General features: G+C 42.1%; 1 protein-coding gene across 1 annotated transcript in view; it reads right to left on the bottom strand.

Annotated features, from left to right (window-relative positions):
• AKAP11 (A-kinase anchoring protein 11) overlaps positions 1 to 17,062 on the bottom strand; it is a 430,499-nt gene that overhangs the window by 364,310 nt on the left and 49,127 nt on the right. The gene's annotated exons all lie outside the window — the stretch shown is intronic.

The following is a 17,062-nucleotide window of genomic DNA, read 5'->3' on the forward strand; positions in this document are numbered from 1 at the left end:
GTTAATGTCTTTCTAGTGAGACCACCTTTTTCACAAGGCTTAATCCCCATATGAGGGTAAGTGAAAGGTTTCTGCTGGTGAATTGTGGTGGGGGAGCACAGGGAATCTAAAGCAGTGATGTCTGCTTCCCCCTTGGTGAAACAGATAAGAAAGGATGAGGTTCTTCTTTCTCCATGAAGTATAATTTTGTAGCTTGTTTCCCAAATGCATCAAGCAGAAGCCAAAAATGAAATTTGTTGTGCCTGTTCCTGCCTGTCCACAGGAAAGCGAGATGTCTGTGCACCATGGGGCAGAACCTGCCGAGAGGAAATGTAAGGAGGATGTGATGTACCACAAAGAGGCCAGGGAGTTTTTGGTGGTTAAGATACATACCTCTGTCATCAGTTCTCAGCAGAAAATGACAGCAAAAGACCAAAGTACCTATGAGGTAATTTAGTGAAACTAAAAGGTCCTCAAAATAACAGAGGTTTTGTCTCTGTAATCGTATCGAACTGAGGAAATCCATTATCTTATTTATGGTTTGTTTTCTCAGGGTCAGAGCGGACACGGTACTATATATTGTGAAATACAAGTTGTAATGTTGTAACAGGTTGGGTCACTACTGTGGATTTGTCATACAGTCCTGTCTAGTTTATTTTAACTGGGGTATACACACCAAGTATAAGAAATCAGTTGGTACTTTAATGAAAGCCAGGCCAATGTCGGCTGGCTTGCAGTGTTTTACTTCCATAACAGAGTCCAAAGGAGTCTTTGCAAAGCTGTTCTAAGAAACAAGAACTCAACTTTTAAAGAACAGCAGCTAAAAATATGAGGGCACTTAGTGTGTTTCATCTGGCCAGGTGAAGAGCTAACTGTATCGAAAACATCTGCAAGGGATGGGTAGTATCTGCAGGACTATTGAAACAAGGCTCTCAAATGGTGTGAACAGCTATCAACCAGATACTGCTGTTCACATGCAAATGGCATTTTGTAAGCACATCATATCTGCACAAGAGGGATAAACCCAAGAAACACATCAGTGTTTATATACCACACAATGTATCCTCTGCTTTCTCAGTTGCTCTCAGAAATGGAAATACCAACACTGACTGCCCTGTATCTCACCTAGCTTTAGATCAGTTCCATGTAGTAGTCAGTACTTGAATTAGACTCCTACTACAGTCACCCACCCTATAGTTGACCTACTTTATATGTCACTGAGATTAGTATCTTAGCAGAACTGCTTCTTCATTGACTGTAAAGGAATAAGTGGTGATGAAGATGACTGAGATCTACTAATAAAGTCTGTGCACAGAGATGAAGACTCAACTGTTCAAAAGTTTGACGGCATCAGCTCTTGGCTACCAAAATTGAGGAAGGTAAAACCAGAGAAAGTTCAGATTTGCCAATTCCCTGACTCCCAATGGCTTTTAACAGCAGCTTCTGAGGAGTCATTTGGACATGTGGTCCTAAATGAAGTGATCACATCTTGATTCCTTTCATAAATACATAGTTACATGCCCAGGCCAGGATCATACCACACATCAGAGGACACAGCACTGTACATGTAATAGTACAGGCAAACTGGGAATAGAAATGAGCATGCAGCAGTATGCTGCAGTTGGAGTGAAAGTCCACCAGGTTAGAACAGCAAGCGCAAATTCATTAAGCCCTTGGCAGCCCTTCAGTGCTTTTCACCAAATAGCCACTCTTTTTTCCTGATAAATGTGGTTTTCTGAAATTAGAACGCTTTTTTTGTTGTAATTGGCCCTGCCTTGCTTTAAACATCTCTACTGAGAAAAATCCAACTACAAGAACATGCTGCAAACAAGCAAAAGGAAACAGTATCAAACTGAAACTTCATGTGCAGAGTCTTGGTGACTATTAATGAGTGAAGGTAGTTTTAAAGACTGTCTTAGGGGAAATGTGGATAACTACATTTGTTTGCATGGCCAGGGAGAGGGGAAAGGTCAAGGTAGAAAATTTTCAATGGCTTAAAATTTTGGAGATAAACACCAGTGTACTCCAAATAAGCTCATGGGAGGCAAGGTTTAGGCTTGAACTCTTCCCTATCTATAAGTACCAGTCCCTGGGCAATTACACTTCCAGTGGAGCACTCCATAGCCAACTTCAGTGACCTTCTTACAGAAGCAATCACCACTTTATGTCATAGAATCCTAGAATGGTTTGGTTGGAAGGGACCTCAAAGATCATCCAGTTCCTTCCTTGTTATTCCACAACAGAGGTAGGTGGGGTCTAAACACACTTTTCCGTTCCCTTCTGCATTATTTTTCCACACACTTGCTCTGGCTGACTGGTTACCAGTAAGAGGCTTGGACATTTGCCCAGGGAGATGGAAAGGCCTGACAACAAGGTATTGTTTCTGCATGGCTTTTACAGCCAAGATGAGAGATGGATGCTATTCTTTATAATATGCACTCTCTTGGTTTCACCCCTTCCTCAGCTTTTGGGCTGGAAGACTGAAATGGAGAGGAAACATCCTCCCTGTGTTTTCTCTGCCTTCTCTCAAGTAGCAGCATTGCACTGCCCTGGCATTTTTCCCATCCCTGGCAGGTCTCATAGGTTTAGCAACTCCCTTCACAAGTGTGCTTCCCATCTACCAGCATGATTTGCCATCACCGAGTTTGCCCTCTCTCAGCCAGTGCATCTGGCCGGAGTGGGTTTGTAACAGAGCCATATGAGTTTATTGGATCATTTCTCAAGAACAAGCCAGAATGACTATTTCCCAGCGTTTTCACTGAGAATATACCAGAGCCCTGGGGGGGTCATGCTGACCTGAGTTATTTGCAGAATGACAGGGCTTGCCATTATGTGCAGCACTGATCATGAACATTTCCTTTTAATGTGCTTGTCCACATCCCACAGGTGCTGTTTGACAGCCTTTTCCTCTGGAGTTTGAAAGGCCAGGCTTTCATCAGCCACTGAGATGTCTCAAGCTTACAAATGGTGGCTTTCTTCCAAACAACTAAATAGACTAAGTCAATGTATGCAAGGCACATGAGACCAGGTAGTTTGGGTATTTTTTTTGTGTGAGCTAGGTGGTCACAAATCATAGAATCATAGAATAGTCTGGGTTAGAAAGGATCTTATGATCATTTGTTCCAATTCCCCTGCCACGGGCAGGGACACCTCACACTAGACCATGTCACCCAAGACTCTGTCCAACCTGGGCTATATTACTGGCAGCTCAGTATAAATCTGCATCTGCCTGAATTGTTTCAGTCCCATGAAGAAGCTGCAACCTGAGTTCCTTACTTTTTCCTACCTCTCACTCTATCTTTTCTCAATGGATGGCCACTCTACCTGGATGACAGATGGCTTTTTTACAAGGGCATGTAGTGACAGGACAAGCGAGAATGGTTTTAAACTGAAAGAGGGTAGATTTCAAATTAGACATTAGGAAGAAATTCTTTACTGTGAGGGTGGTGAAGCACTGACACAAATTGCCCAGAGAAGCTGTGGCTGCTGCATCCCTGGCAGTGTTCAAGGCCAGGTTGGATGGGGTATGATGCCACTGGAATGATCAGTGATGTTCCTTAAGGTTGCGTATTGATTTGATCAAAGGTCTTGCCTTCTGAATGCGGTACTGCTGAATAATAACAGTAACTATATGGCTACTGACTTCTTAAAGCACACACAGCAGGCATTTCCCATTTACTCATGAGATAACTGAGGCAGAGTAAACTCAGCAATTCCAATACACTTGCCTAGTAGAAGCTTCAAAGCTGGGTGCACATGGGCAATCTGCATTAAAGAGAGGCAGAGAGATTGTGCTCAAAAATTAAATTAATCAAACCAAAATACAACCCATGTTGTGTCCAAACAGAAACTTAAATTACTGACAGTGACAGAACCTGAAGAAAGTGCCTTGCTGAGCACCTAGCCAAGAGGTATCTGACATCGCTCTCTGACAACTTGGACACAACTAAAAAACATCCTAAATGATCCTTGTAGTACTGCCAGTGTTTGTGGTTTAATGGCTGGGCCTAAGCCTATTTGATTTGTTTTCTTAAAGCCCCAGTGCCTAGAACCAGGTTATTACCTGAGAATTACACCTACTTTTATTTGAAAGCCCTTACAATTGCAATTGGAGCAAAACTATGAGCAAATGGAAGGAGGGGAAAGCACGTGAGTATAAAGGAAGAAAATAAAAGTAGCCCAGAAGGAATTACTTTGGAATTCTTGTTCTTTTCAATCGAATGCATTGATTTGCTGGAGGCTGACTTAGGTTTTGAGCACATGGGGTGGTTGCTTGTCACTAATAACTTGACTGGTTCTTCCAGTCCTGAGGATATTGTGGCCCCAGACCTCTGCCAGGCCTCCAAAGATGAAGGTGTGCACCTAAGAAACATGATCTTCCATATCAGCCAAATTTTCCCAAAAATTAATATCCAGAGACCATCTATAAGGGGTCATTTCTTTGCTAGGAGTATACCTCATGCACTGAGTAAACTGCCACACCAATGGAAAGTTTCCAGATTTCCTGCCACAAGGGAGCATGCACCACACTGCCTCGGTGCTGCGGGTGCATGGCATTTGCCAAATTTCCACCCTCCCCCTCTGCTTGCTTTCAGTTTGAATAGGTTTGACTGACACTGTGACTAGGCTGTTTCCAAGCAAAGAGAGAGTGGGATGGGGCAGGCTGCTGGGTAGGAATTGAGATACCTAGAAATCTAGTGTGCGATGCCGGCGTTCCCTCGTGTCACAGAAACCTTATGCATCCCACATTCTGGATACAGTATTGTGATCCCCTGAACCTCTAGTGCTGCTCTGGCACAGAGGTATCCTGGCGTGGGGAGGATGTATCAGAACACGAGGAGAGTGACAGTGTGTTTAATGGCTACCTAAGCAATCTATCCTTCCATCTGGTTTACCAATAGCTGCCTCCAGGTGCATTGAAAAGTGCTGACTGAAGATACAGAACTATAAATCCCCAGTTTGCAATTCAAAACCTCAAGGCAAATAATAACCTAGAAGCCTGTCCTGCAGACTTTGTCCGTTTATGTTACAAATGGCCATCAATGTTGCATCAATGGGCTATTCATCTTGAGAAGTAGGATTTATTGGCAGCTCCCTCTGATACACAAGGACTAAGTGCGCATGCCTGGCCTTAAGAACACCTACTTGAAAGTTTTCTGGAAAAAGTTTGTAAGTCTGCCTGCCTGGTGGCTTGGTTTCTTGCTCCACTACCAGTAACTTGTATTTGTTACTGGAAGCCTGTATTGCTCAGTCAAAAGGTGCTATTTCTCTTTAGAAACTTCCTTTCCTCCCCCCCAGCAATCAACAGCCTCCCACCTTCATGAGAGCAGACCCCAGCCCACCACTAAGTGCTGCATATCTTGTTCAAACCAGCCTGCAAGCATGCTCTGCCGTGGCAAATGCTGACTGGAGCAGCCACAGGGCAGCAAGAATCAAGGCCAATGTAAGTAATGGTGCTGGGTCTGGCAGGGAGGGTGGCAGCATGGCAAAGCAAACACTGACTGTGAAACCCCACCTTTACAGCTTCCCTGGGTTAAACCAGCACATCCCATCTGTATGCACCAGCTGTACAAGTCTCTGTGGCTCTCAGTCACCTGTTCACATTCACTCTACCAGAGCCAGCAATGCTGCTGGTTTTGCCAAGGCTTGTGAGACTATTTGCTCCCTGCAGAAGACACGACAGAACAAAGGCCTTCCCATCCATTTGCTTCTCTCAGGGTTCCCACACCACATTATAATCATCTCTGCTGTCCTCACAGCTCACATTGCCTTTGCACTGAGTCATACAATTGTCTCTTATTCCTTCTGCATCTGTTGTCTTTGATGCCAAGTGCCCTCATAGACACATGAAATAAATCCTTGGGGCTGGGAATATCTTTCACTCTTTTCCTTCCTTTCCCGTACCTCGGTCTGCTTTTCACTCCAGCTGCTGCCTGGGAAGTGCTCTTACGTGCTCTGGACAGGGGGAACCTCAATCCCCTCCTCCCACCCCAGTTATTGTCCTGGCAGCGCAGCCTTTTTCTGTACTTTATGTCCTTCAGATCAGCCATCAGGCCATGCCCACTGTGTCTACAGGTGTCTATAGGTAAGCGGATGGTGTTTTCTGCATCTCCTGTGGACTACGCATTGGGAAAGATCCCAGTTTTAGAAAACAATCATTCCTATGCATGATTCATTTTGCCTGTGTCAGATTTAATTCTTCTATCTTTGCAGACGGGTAAATGTGCATTTGCTGTTAAATCTGTCACTGCACGCTCATCCTTTCCCACAATATTTATCAGCAAGTGAACAGGATGGCTGTCTAAGATCAGGAACAGCAAAGTTAATGACAGGAAAGCGTGAGGATGAGGGCTTTCAAGGATAGACCAAGTTTAACTGTTGTTACAGAAACACAATGATTAAAGTGAGGCATATAAACATATGATTCCCCCATAATTCCACATGTATAATCTGCAGGTCGGAATTATGTCACTTCTTCTCTAAACATCATCCTTAAAACAGGTCTGTCTAATGTCATAGAATGGTTAGGGTTGGAAAGGACCTTAAAGATCATACAGTTCCAACCCCCCTGCCATGGGCAGAGACACCTTCTGCTAGACAAGGTTGCTCAAAGCCCTGTCCAACCTAGCCTTGAGCATTGTCCCAGAATAATTTCTCTCTTACAGGCAAGAGTATTTCCAGCATAGTAGCTGACAAAAGTACTCTCTCACATGATCTGAGGAAGGCAACATTAAATTAGATATTCCATCAAAATCCAAATGTTGTGTAAGGGCTGTGTTAGAAAACATCCGCTGCCTATGATATTAAAGAAATCTTTCCTCCTGACTATTTCCGTATGCTCAGATACATCTATGCTAGTTCTGCCAGCCCAAAGACAAGAGGCACAGCACATTTAATCTCTGCACATACTAACTCTTCCATCCCACAACAGCACCACTTCTTTCATACTGCCTGCTAGGAACAGTCCCTTGGCCATACTGTCCTCCACAGTGCCTGGACAGTGTGTGCTAACTGGTACAGGTGGTGCTAGTACAGAGAGCCCAAATCCTCTGACTTCTCAATTGCCAGTATCTAGCGATGCGAACAAAGCCCAAGAACAAGGATAAAGCTCCACAGAAAAGAAATGGATATTTCCAGTTGGGTTTTGTTTATTTAATCCCAGCGACCAACTGCACGTGGGAATCACAGACAATACACTTTTTTATATATCATTTTCTATTCCCAAGCATGCACTGAGGCCAAGCTCAGTGCACAAACTCAGTCATGGGCAGGTTGAAGCTGAGGTTGAAGCAATGTCTTCAACTCCTGCTCAGGGAGGAAGGAGGCTGGGACAGCTTCCTGATAGCATGCAGTGTACTCAGCTGCATAAAGGCTCTAGCTATCCATGCTAGCACGATGAGAGATGAGACAGGGCAATACATGCTGCAACATCTGCTTCTAGGAGGGAAAGGTTGGGACCTGCTTGCTAGGGATCAGACAGTGGATCTGAAATCATTTAACTTCAGTAATAAGATGCACGTTTATGAATATTCCCTTGGATTCCCTAAGTGAAAAATAAAATAAGTAAATAAATAAATAAATAAATATTTAAAAGCGTCAATACAATTTTCAGCTGCTGCTGCATTTTCTACAGAGGATGCCAGTGCAAGGCCTAGAGCTGAATTGCAGACCATAGTAAAAACATTGTTATTTGGCTACTGTAATTATTTGCAGCAGTTAAAATCTATCTATGCAATATTTTGTGGACCCAGTAACACTCTGGATAAGTTTCTATAAAATGAATCTTGAACGAAACTGAATATCATTAAAACATAGGAAATTAATGGAAAAGCAGGACAGCAAGAAATAAAGAGAAAACAGTTTTGAACTGCTGTAACCCAAGTGTCTCTCCCACATCCACAAACACTGCTGTAGCTGTGCTGCAAAGGAAAACAGAATCTATCCCTCAGCTTTCCTCAGAGCAAGCAAAAGCAGTGTCCAGCTTGACTGTTAACTGTGTGGAAGAGCAAGACATTGTGCTTCCTTTGAAGGGACAAAGAAAGAAAAACATCAGCTGCAGTTCTCCAGTTTTAATTCCGCTCACCAGGCTGAGATCAATGGGTCCACCTTTTCCTGTATATACAAAGTCTAAAACACCTCATATCAATGAAACTATGGGAACACATCTGCACCAAGACTTCCATGGTCCACAGATTCCATTTAACAGGCTGAGTAACTTCTTAATCATCTCCCCATTTAGAGTTTTAAAAACCATGCTATATTTAGCCCTGTAATTAGCGAATGCCTCGTTGCATCAGAGATTTAATTTGTTGGAGTCAAAACGCACTAATAAATAACTGACATTAATTCCTCATGCCTCAAGGTAGCAGGGTTTGTTTGTATTAATGGAGCATCCTTAAGCAGCTTGCCTGAGCAGAGAGGAGATGAGCTGCCAGCGACTGCCTGTCCTCCTGACAGACTGGCAGGACCAACTGTGCATTGCGGGGCGGAAAATGGAACAGGAGACATGGGGAGGATGTTATGTACCGCAGACAGGGCACAGGGTTTTTAGTGGTTAAGATGACAACAGATGCGCACCTCTGTCATCAATCCCTAGTAGAAAGCCATATCCATCAAGAAATTTAGAGAAACCAAAAAGGTCCTCAAAAACAACTGAGGTTTTGTTTTTTGAATAATGATAATATACTGAGGGAAGCCATTATCCTATTTATGGTTTGTTGTTCGGACTCCCAGCCAATAGTGCATCATACTCTGTGAATATATATATTCTAATGATATGACAGGGCAGGACACAGATGTTATGGGTTTGTCAAACAGTCCTGCATGGTCTGGCTTAACCAGCATGTAATCACCAAGCATAAGTATATGTAACTCTTAATGACTGCCAGGTCAACATCTGCTAATTGCTGCAAGATGATTGCACATGACAGCAAGAGAGAGGGAGGAATAAGAAGGAAGAGATGGAGGGAAGAGTTTGGGGGACCAGACCAGTCCAAGGAACAGAAAAACTGAATACAAAACAATTGAAGTTGAAACCACATACAATTTTATTTTGTTATGTTAAAGCAGAACTGTGACTAATTTGATTTGACTAAACGATAAAAGAAGAGTCTGATCTGAAATACTGTTGAAGACCAACCACTGCTCCTCTTTAGGAGTGGCCAGTCAACAGGAAACCTTAAAGATTAGGATTATGTATCGCTTTGCATCTTCCCAACAGAACTGCTGAGGTGCAGATGGGTTTCTGAATCACCATTCTCACTCTCCTTTGCTTGTTTGCTTTTGTAGCCAAAGCTTTCCAAGATTTCAAAAACTGGGGCATTTTAAATGTAGGTGCTGTACCCCTCATGCCCACCTGACATGTGACATCCTGAGCAATGTTTTTTAAAGGTGAAAACTATTTGCAGTTTCCCTTTACTTTGATCACAGATTTCTTTAAATTCTTGGTTCCTAGCTAGTCCTCCAAGTATTGTAGGCCCTGCAAATGAGAGGACTCTGTTGTCAGTTGAGTTTTTCATGAATAACCCAGGACTACACAAACTGACAGACAAGTACTCAGAAGAGTTTGATTTGAAGTAAATGGTGAATTGTTGATAGAGCAAAGTAGGAATTTGCTTGTATCTGGGCAAGATTTCCAGAGAGCATTGAGTTTTGCACCTACCGATATTAGATTCTCACCACTTCCATACAATTTTGTGTCTTAAGGGATAAATGAAGGAAGGCCAGGTGCCCAAACTGGGATCTGAGATCCAGACGGCCTTTGTCCTCACTGCACAAATCTAAGCAGGTTTGCCCTGGGGACAGCCTCTGAGGGATGCTTGAAACAGCACTGGAGAGCAAGGCAGCTCTTCAGTGATGTGGAAGGCTGGGGCTCAGTGCTCAAGCTCACTTCCCAGCTCTTTTTATTTGGCAATGTAGACATATCCTTAGAATCCTCCCACTGTCTCTGGAAATGGGCAAGCACATACAGAAGCCAATTCAAACCTTGGGAAAGTTGCCTTGTCTTCTTTTGGAAATGCCTCTGTCCCTCCATTGGGTATACTGGGAGCTGAGACAATTTAGTGACTAAATTGTCTTCTAAATCTAGTCATTTACAAAAGAAATGAACAAACAAAGGAACAAACTGAGATTCCTGTGGGATTATTTTTTTTAACAAATATTTGAAGAGCTCTTACATATTTATGAAGACGTTAAAAAGTCAATAACATTTCAAGCACTTCAGAACATATTAGGTTATCCAAAAATTCATTCAGAAATACTTTATTTGTTTTCAGTATTATCTGGCTCTAAGTGTTCTTAATCATAAAAAGAAATATTTGGGTGACTTTGATGACCAGGCACATATTGTGAGTAGGCAGAATGAACAGCTTTTTAAAAATCTATAAGCAGAAATGTCTTTATGCAAACAGCTTCTTTAGTACTTAGGAACACAGCTGACCAAAATCAGGATTTCTTTCTAGTGAGAAAACTGGATATGTCTAAATCTCTTCACATTTCCAAACAGGAAGAAGCATGAAAACTGCATTTTAGGGAAGTTACAGCTCAGGCACCCACCTAGGCTATCAGGTCAAATCATATCTTCATGCTGTGTGAGCTACAGATGTCTATGATGCGTCTCATAGGGAAGACAAATTGTAGTATGTCATGAGCCTTGAATGTCAACTGGAAAGCTCTGCCCTCTGAAAACAACGGAGCTCTAGCACTCAGAAAGGAACACGTTTAGCATTTCAGAATACATGGATTAACACTAATACTAAATTCATCATCACTTTTTTTCATTTGGGTTCCATCAGGCAACTTACCAAGCACCCTGGGTATTCCCAACTTGAGGCAACAAATGTTATGTGTTGATGGAAACATTTCAGGAAAAAAAAAAATAGGAAATTAAACCATTTTGCTGTGGTAAATTTTTATTTTTATGAGAACCACATTTTCCATTTCAAACAGAGAATTTCCAAGCAACTCTTAACCGTGGCTAACAAACATATCCATTGCCACCAAGAATCTCTGGTTAGCAAATGGAAAGGACTCTCAGGTTCAAAACAAACAATGGTGGGTTTGCAACCTTTTGCAGTTTCATCATAGGTACCATGATAACTCGCCTTTCCCCTCCCCCTAACACTCAACAATATGAATTCACTCACTGTCTCAAAATCTTAAAAGAAAACAAAAATGTGAGTGAGCCCTGCATGCTCAACCACCAGCAAGCAAATGAAAACAACACAGAACACATTCTTTGCACGTCTGAGTTTTGACTGGTTGGCGTCCTGACTCATGAGTGTCGAAAGACTGGGGTTGCCAAAACTGCTTTTGTTTGTCACTAATAATCACTCATCCCAAGGAATATGTGGTTTACTGCCTCCTGCCAGGCCTCCGATGCTAGGGGCTGAGGTTCCTTGGTGAGACAGCCTCTCCCAGCTCCAGGACATGTTCTTCCGCATTATCAGAATATTATTTTTTTTAAATATATATATATACATCAAATGTAAAATAAATAGGTCTTTCCTTTCATAGACATTATGATTTTTTGTTTGGTTGGTTGCATTTTTTAGGATTAACTTTGTTAACCATGGAATATTTGCAATATTTCTAGACCACTGATAACTGAGCAGGATGGAAAAGAACACAAGCACATCCATTCTGCTGTTTGTTTGGATTTAATTACTTTCTCTACTATGGCTAGGGACTCCTGGAATTGTCCTCTTGGTGGAAATGAAGTTAAGTGGTCGGGCTTTTCTATCAAAATACTTAGTTCAGTCATAAGGACTGGGGAAAAAGTAACGCAGGATGAGCTGACAGTTGTATTGAGTCGTCTGGTAACCAAAGGTAGATTCTTCAGAAATGCCCAAGTAAGCTGCATTTTCTAACGTGATTTAATTCTTTACACTCTCCCTGCTAGAACAGTCCAAAACTAGTCATTTAGTTTTCTATATTGTCTCTTGCAGGCAAATTCAGGTTGTCTATAAACACCACCTGCTCCAGAGAAGACAATGCAGTGTCCTTTTACGGCAGCCATCCTAGGAATCAGGTCCCACAGTAAAAAACTCCAGTCCATTTTCTGCTCGACAGCATCTCTGCATTAACAAGCAAGTCCACTTCAAGCACTGATCACAATCAATGTCCATTCCCTCCTCTTAGTTTCTTCCAGTAATACAGGCATCTCAGACCTGGCCCAAAAAATAGTCCCACAAGCAGGTCCTGTAGACAGAAATTTAGTGCAAATATCCTGTGGGACTGAACAGCTGAGCCAAAGGGACAGATGCCCAGAGCAAGGTTCATCTCTACTCACATCAATTACCATATAATCATCCCACTATAAGGAAGAAATTTTTTACAGTGAGTACAGTCATTCACTGGAACAACCTCCACAGGGACATGGTGGAGTTCCCATCAATGGCGGTTTTCAAGATGCGACTGGACAGGGTGCCAGATAACCTCATTGCGGCTCCACTTCCCACAAAAGGTTGGACCAGATGATCTTTCAAGATCACGTCCAACCTGGGCTGTTCTGTGATACATATCAACATATTAGCTAGTAATACAGATTCCTTTATGGTTAAAAGAAATAGAACCCAATTCATTTGATCTGTTTTCAAATGTCTACATGAAAATGAGATGAATCATGCCCCAGAAGGAGACTTTTCTGGTTTTGTTTTCACTGACTACTACAGGGAACTTACAGCAACTGATTCCAACATATGCTGCAATCCTCCAAGCAAGGTGGTTCTTCCCCTACGTGCCTGCATTTCTCACAAACAACATTTCAGCTCAGGTAGGAGTTTGCTTTTGAAGTACAACCCTTTTGTTATATTTCAGGTTTTATGGTCAGCTGGTCTCAGCTATACCCCAAATCTCTGCCGCAATTACAAACTGGAGAGGGAAAGGCTCTACAACCTTACTAAATTCACTAGGGAGGCCAGATCCAGTCTTCTCAAGCAATGCCTGAAGGACCCAGCCACATACAGACCCTTTCAGAAGACAACTAAGATGCCCCTTGCTTTTCACTTACCTGCTTCTTCAAAAGAACATTGTTCCCAGAACGTATATGCCTATTACTAGGCCTGTCTCATCTGCGGCGGGTTTAAACCACCAAGGTCTTGCAGTCCAAAAGGTGGTCCTCCCTGCTAGACTATCCAGCAAAATTCGTCTTTAGGGTGTTAAACAATCCTCATCTACTCACTGCAGAATATCCTATGGGATATCAGTGGAATTAGCAATATAAATAAGAGCAGCAACCAGACTATAACCCCGTAAGTGGGCATCTTCCCAGTTCTCCTTTATGCCTGCTTATGCAGTTTAAACTTTCTGTTTAAGCTGCTTTAGAGAAAATGCATAAACAGTTGCAGCAGAGCTGCCAAGAGGCGGTCTCTGTCCCATTTCTGAAATTAAGATTTAAATGCTTTGGAAAGTGTCTTTCCATGTCCCTCTTTGAAAAAATATCTTGGCTTGACTGTTCATCTGGCTGGAGGTTTGTTCCTGTCAGCCATGCCAAAAGGAATGAAAGAGATATTGTAAGAAAATAAAAATACGCAGCAGCAGAACAGGTATTTCAGCCCTTCCAAAGTTCACTGCAGAAGTTTTCAGTGGGGACAGCTTTCTGAGCTGGAGTCATCACTGAACAGATCCTCAGCCTGACCACCAACAGTGCCTTCAAACCTGAGGAAAAACAAACCAACAAAGGTAGTCAATGGTGTGTCTTGGGCTGGAATATGTCTGTTTTCCTCTATTGGGCTGACAATTCCATCTTCAGCATGAAGCAGTGCGGGCTACTGTATTGTCAAATACTGGTATTCATGCACAGGCTAAAGACATTGTCCTGCAGGTTTCTGAAAAGTCAAAGTGACGTGCTGTAAAATTAACTTCTAGCTGAAGAAACAGATTTTGCCTACGTAAACACACTGCTTTTACATTCTGCCAGTGACTTTTCAGTTTCATAAAATACATCTGATGACGTTTCTGTGTGCTTATTTCTGACTCTGAAACTAAGAAAGAAAAAAAAGCCAATACCCAGCGAGGAGTCCTAGCAATTTATTTTCCTCTGGATTCTTACCCATTAGTGTACCAATGTGGCCATTTTCCAAACAGGCATTCATTTTGACAAATGCATTTTATTGACCCCTTTTACAGAGGCCAGGCTTTGGAGGATATGTGGAAATTTCTGTAGAAAATTGTCTCTGTTAAGCAGTAAGGACACTGGATGTCTCCCTCGCAGCCATCCGTAAGTCATCTTGATTTGTGAGATGCATTGGTTTTTATTAAAGCTCAAGACAAGAATAGTCACTGGAATAAGAAGCCTTATAAGCTTCATTCTGATATGTTCTTAGCAACAGTCAGTAACTAAGGCTTAAAAGATTTTCCAGTAACTAAGAATGAATTCACAGCTTAAATAACTATCTAATTGGAAATCAGTACTAAAATCTTTAGCATTCAGTTTTGGCTTTGAAATACGTAGACTGTGACCATCTCTGATGTCTATACAAACGCATCTCTCCAAGTAATCCAAAAGCTTTGTGCAACTGTGAATCTCCCTTCTGTCTGTTTATCTCCCTTCCTTCTCCACCATTGTTGAGCACTCACCTTACAGCAAAATTGTCTGGGTTTGGTTTTGCATTACAACTCTGATATATGTTACTTTGACAGCCTATTTTTTGCTGTCACTTAGATTTCCCCAGCTCCAACACCTTTTTGTTGTTCCAGTAATCTACGCCTTTTCACTGACCCATATTGCGGCAAGGCAGCAATCGAGCCATCCTGAGTGCACCAGTGGTGCCTGTGGGTAACCTCATCCACCTCTCAGCCAACTGCTCTTCTCATTCTCTTGCAACACTAATCAAATGGGAAAATCCCCTTTGCAGAAACCCACCACTGTCATCTTCACAGCTGGGTAAATATGTGCTTTCTTTTATATCTAGCACTGAAATCACAGCCTTAATTGTGACATTTGTAATAATCTGGAATTGCTGCTCTTACCCATGGTGAGGAGAAAGGTGACAGGGTCTTAAAGCAAAGCAGAATTCTAAAAGTAAACTCAGTTGTGAGCCCGGTTTTACTGTAATTTCTAGAGCAAAGTGATTAAAAGTAGATGCAAAGCATAAAAATAAAAATTAATCCATATTTCGAGGCTATATGGCCCCTGAGCATTACTTATGGGAGGATGCTAATGTGGAGACTCTCTGATTTTGCTTTGGTACAAAGTATTTTCTTCAAGGGCAAGTGAGGTTGGGAAGCAGGTGGAACATGAGGAAGCTCACTTAGGACTACTGAAAACAATGATGCATCTATCTCACAGGCAAGGATTTGATAGAAAAGGTTTGCTTCTTAAGATGTCAAAAAGCACAACTTTACCTTGGATATCCAGGGCTGTCTGTTCACCCTTAATGTAAGAGACATGTACATTTGAAACCTTCTACCTACCAAGAGGTTATAACTCCAAAACAACCAATCTGAGTAGAGGCAGTCTTCCACATTTTAAAGTCTTAGTTTTGTGTCATATTTCTCCTTAAAAGTCTGTTGGATTACCAGTGATTAGTGCAAAGATTAAATTTGAGCAGAATTAGCCTAAAACCATGTACAAACTAGAGAGGTACAAAAAAACAGAGTAATATAAAACAACAAGAACCGGACCGGACGTACTCACTCATCACTAGACATGTTACATGATTAATCACTTGTCCTCATTGTAAAAACGAAGCCAGGAAATCCACAAAACCTCAGTATGTATGTAACAGTGCATTTCTAGCTAACAAATTACAGCTATCAAGCTACAGAAAGAAGCATGCACTACATTTACTATAATCTAACATACTGGCCTTCACTGAAAACCTGGCAAAGTTCACCACCATGTAAGCCCATAGCATCAAAAGTATATATTTCAATGAGGGCAAAAATATGAGGGTTTAACATTTACATGAGGTCCAGACAGAAAGATTAAGATGGCTCAGGGCAATTTGTATACAGTAGCGCATCATAAAGGTGCTTATGATGGTCCAGCTCAGCCAACACATGCAGTGCTAAGCATTAAAAAAGAACAAATGTTATAAACAGGTTGTGGTGGGGTTACCTGGAGCCAAAGCACAAGCTTGGCTGCACTCCATGTCAAACCACTGACCAGCCCAACTGCCATTTGGAAAGTATGGCTGACATCCGATTGTGGGCCGCCTCGTGAGGTTCACCAAACCACCAGCAGGAGAGTGGTTATGCTGCTTTCTTCAAAACATTTTTGTGGCTTTCTTGAGAACACAGTATTTGCCAGGTGAGTAGCACAGCCAGGATGGTTTTATCTCCTTGTTGCCAGTATCCGTGCTTCAGTACCATCCCAAAGGCCTCCCTTCTGCTCACAAGTGTATGAAGAACCATTCTCTCAAGGAGCTTTAGGCATTAGAACACATTTTAAGACTAACAGGAAGCATTTTCAATCTGAACTCCCATACACCAAGCAGGAAATAGCACCCATTTATTTATATAACTATAGTTACAGTATTATTTTTTCTTTCAAACATAAAGAACATTTTTACCTTTGAAACTACAATTTTGTGGCATTCTATAACCAGTACATTCTCAGTGGGAGAGGACTGCAATTCTGAAATGGTTACTTTAGGTCTTCTCAAGAGATGGTTAATTAGCTGTTGAATTAGCTATGTGCACCTCAATTAATCCATGACCAGCTCCTAACATGCCTGTTAACATCTATTTTTCACACATCTCCCTCTGCTCATGTCCTGTTTCCCTGGAGCCTCATCAATCAAATTCGGCTTGGCAGGGGACTCCTCCTTCATATGGAGAGGGAAACAATTCCTACTAGCTCCCTGTGCAAAGGGCAGAAAGTCTCAGTCAGCTTCACAAAATGAGAAACAAAGAGGCATAAGACAGGACACATACCCAAAAAACTGCCAGGAGTCCCATATCAGAGCTGTGTGGAGTATTCCCTTATTCCAGCCAAGCGTAACACTATAGACATCAATCACCTTAGTGCGCTCTTCACTGCTCTGGCTTTTATGCCAATGTTTATCTTGGGAAAACAATACTGAGGATACCATCATATGCAACTTTAAATCCTTGCATTTCTCATGTTACCTTTGGGAAC

The sequence above is a fragment of the Neopsephotus bourkii genome, unplaced genomic scaffold, assembly GCF_033783945.1.
Source record: "Neopsephotus bourkii isolate Nb327-2 ecotype Australia unplaced genomic scaffold, CSIRO-AGI_Nbou_v1 NB_1637, whole genome shotgun sequence".
NCBI classification, from domain to species: Eukaryota; Metazoa; Chordata; class Aves; order Psittaciformes; family Psittacidae; genus Neopsephotus; species Neopsephotus bourkii.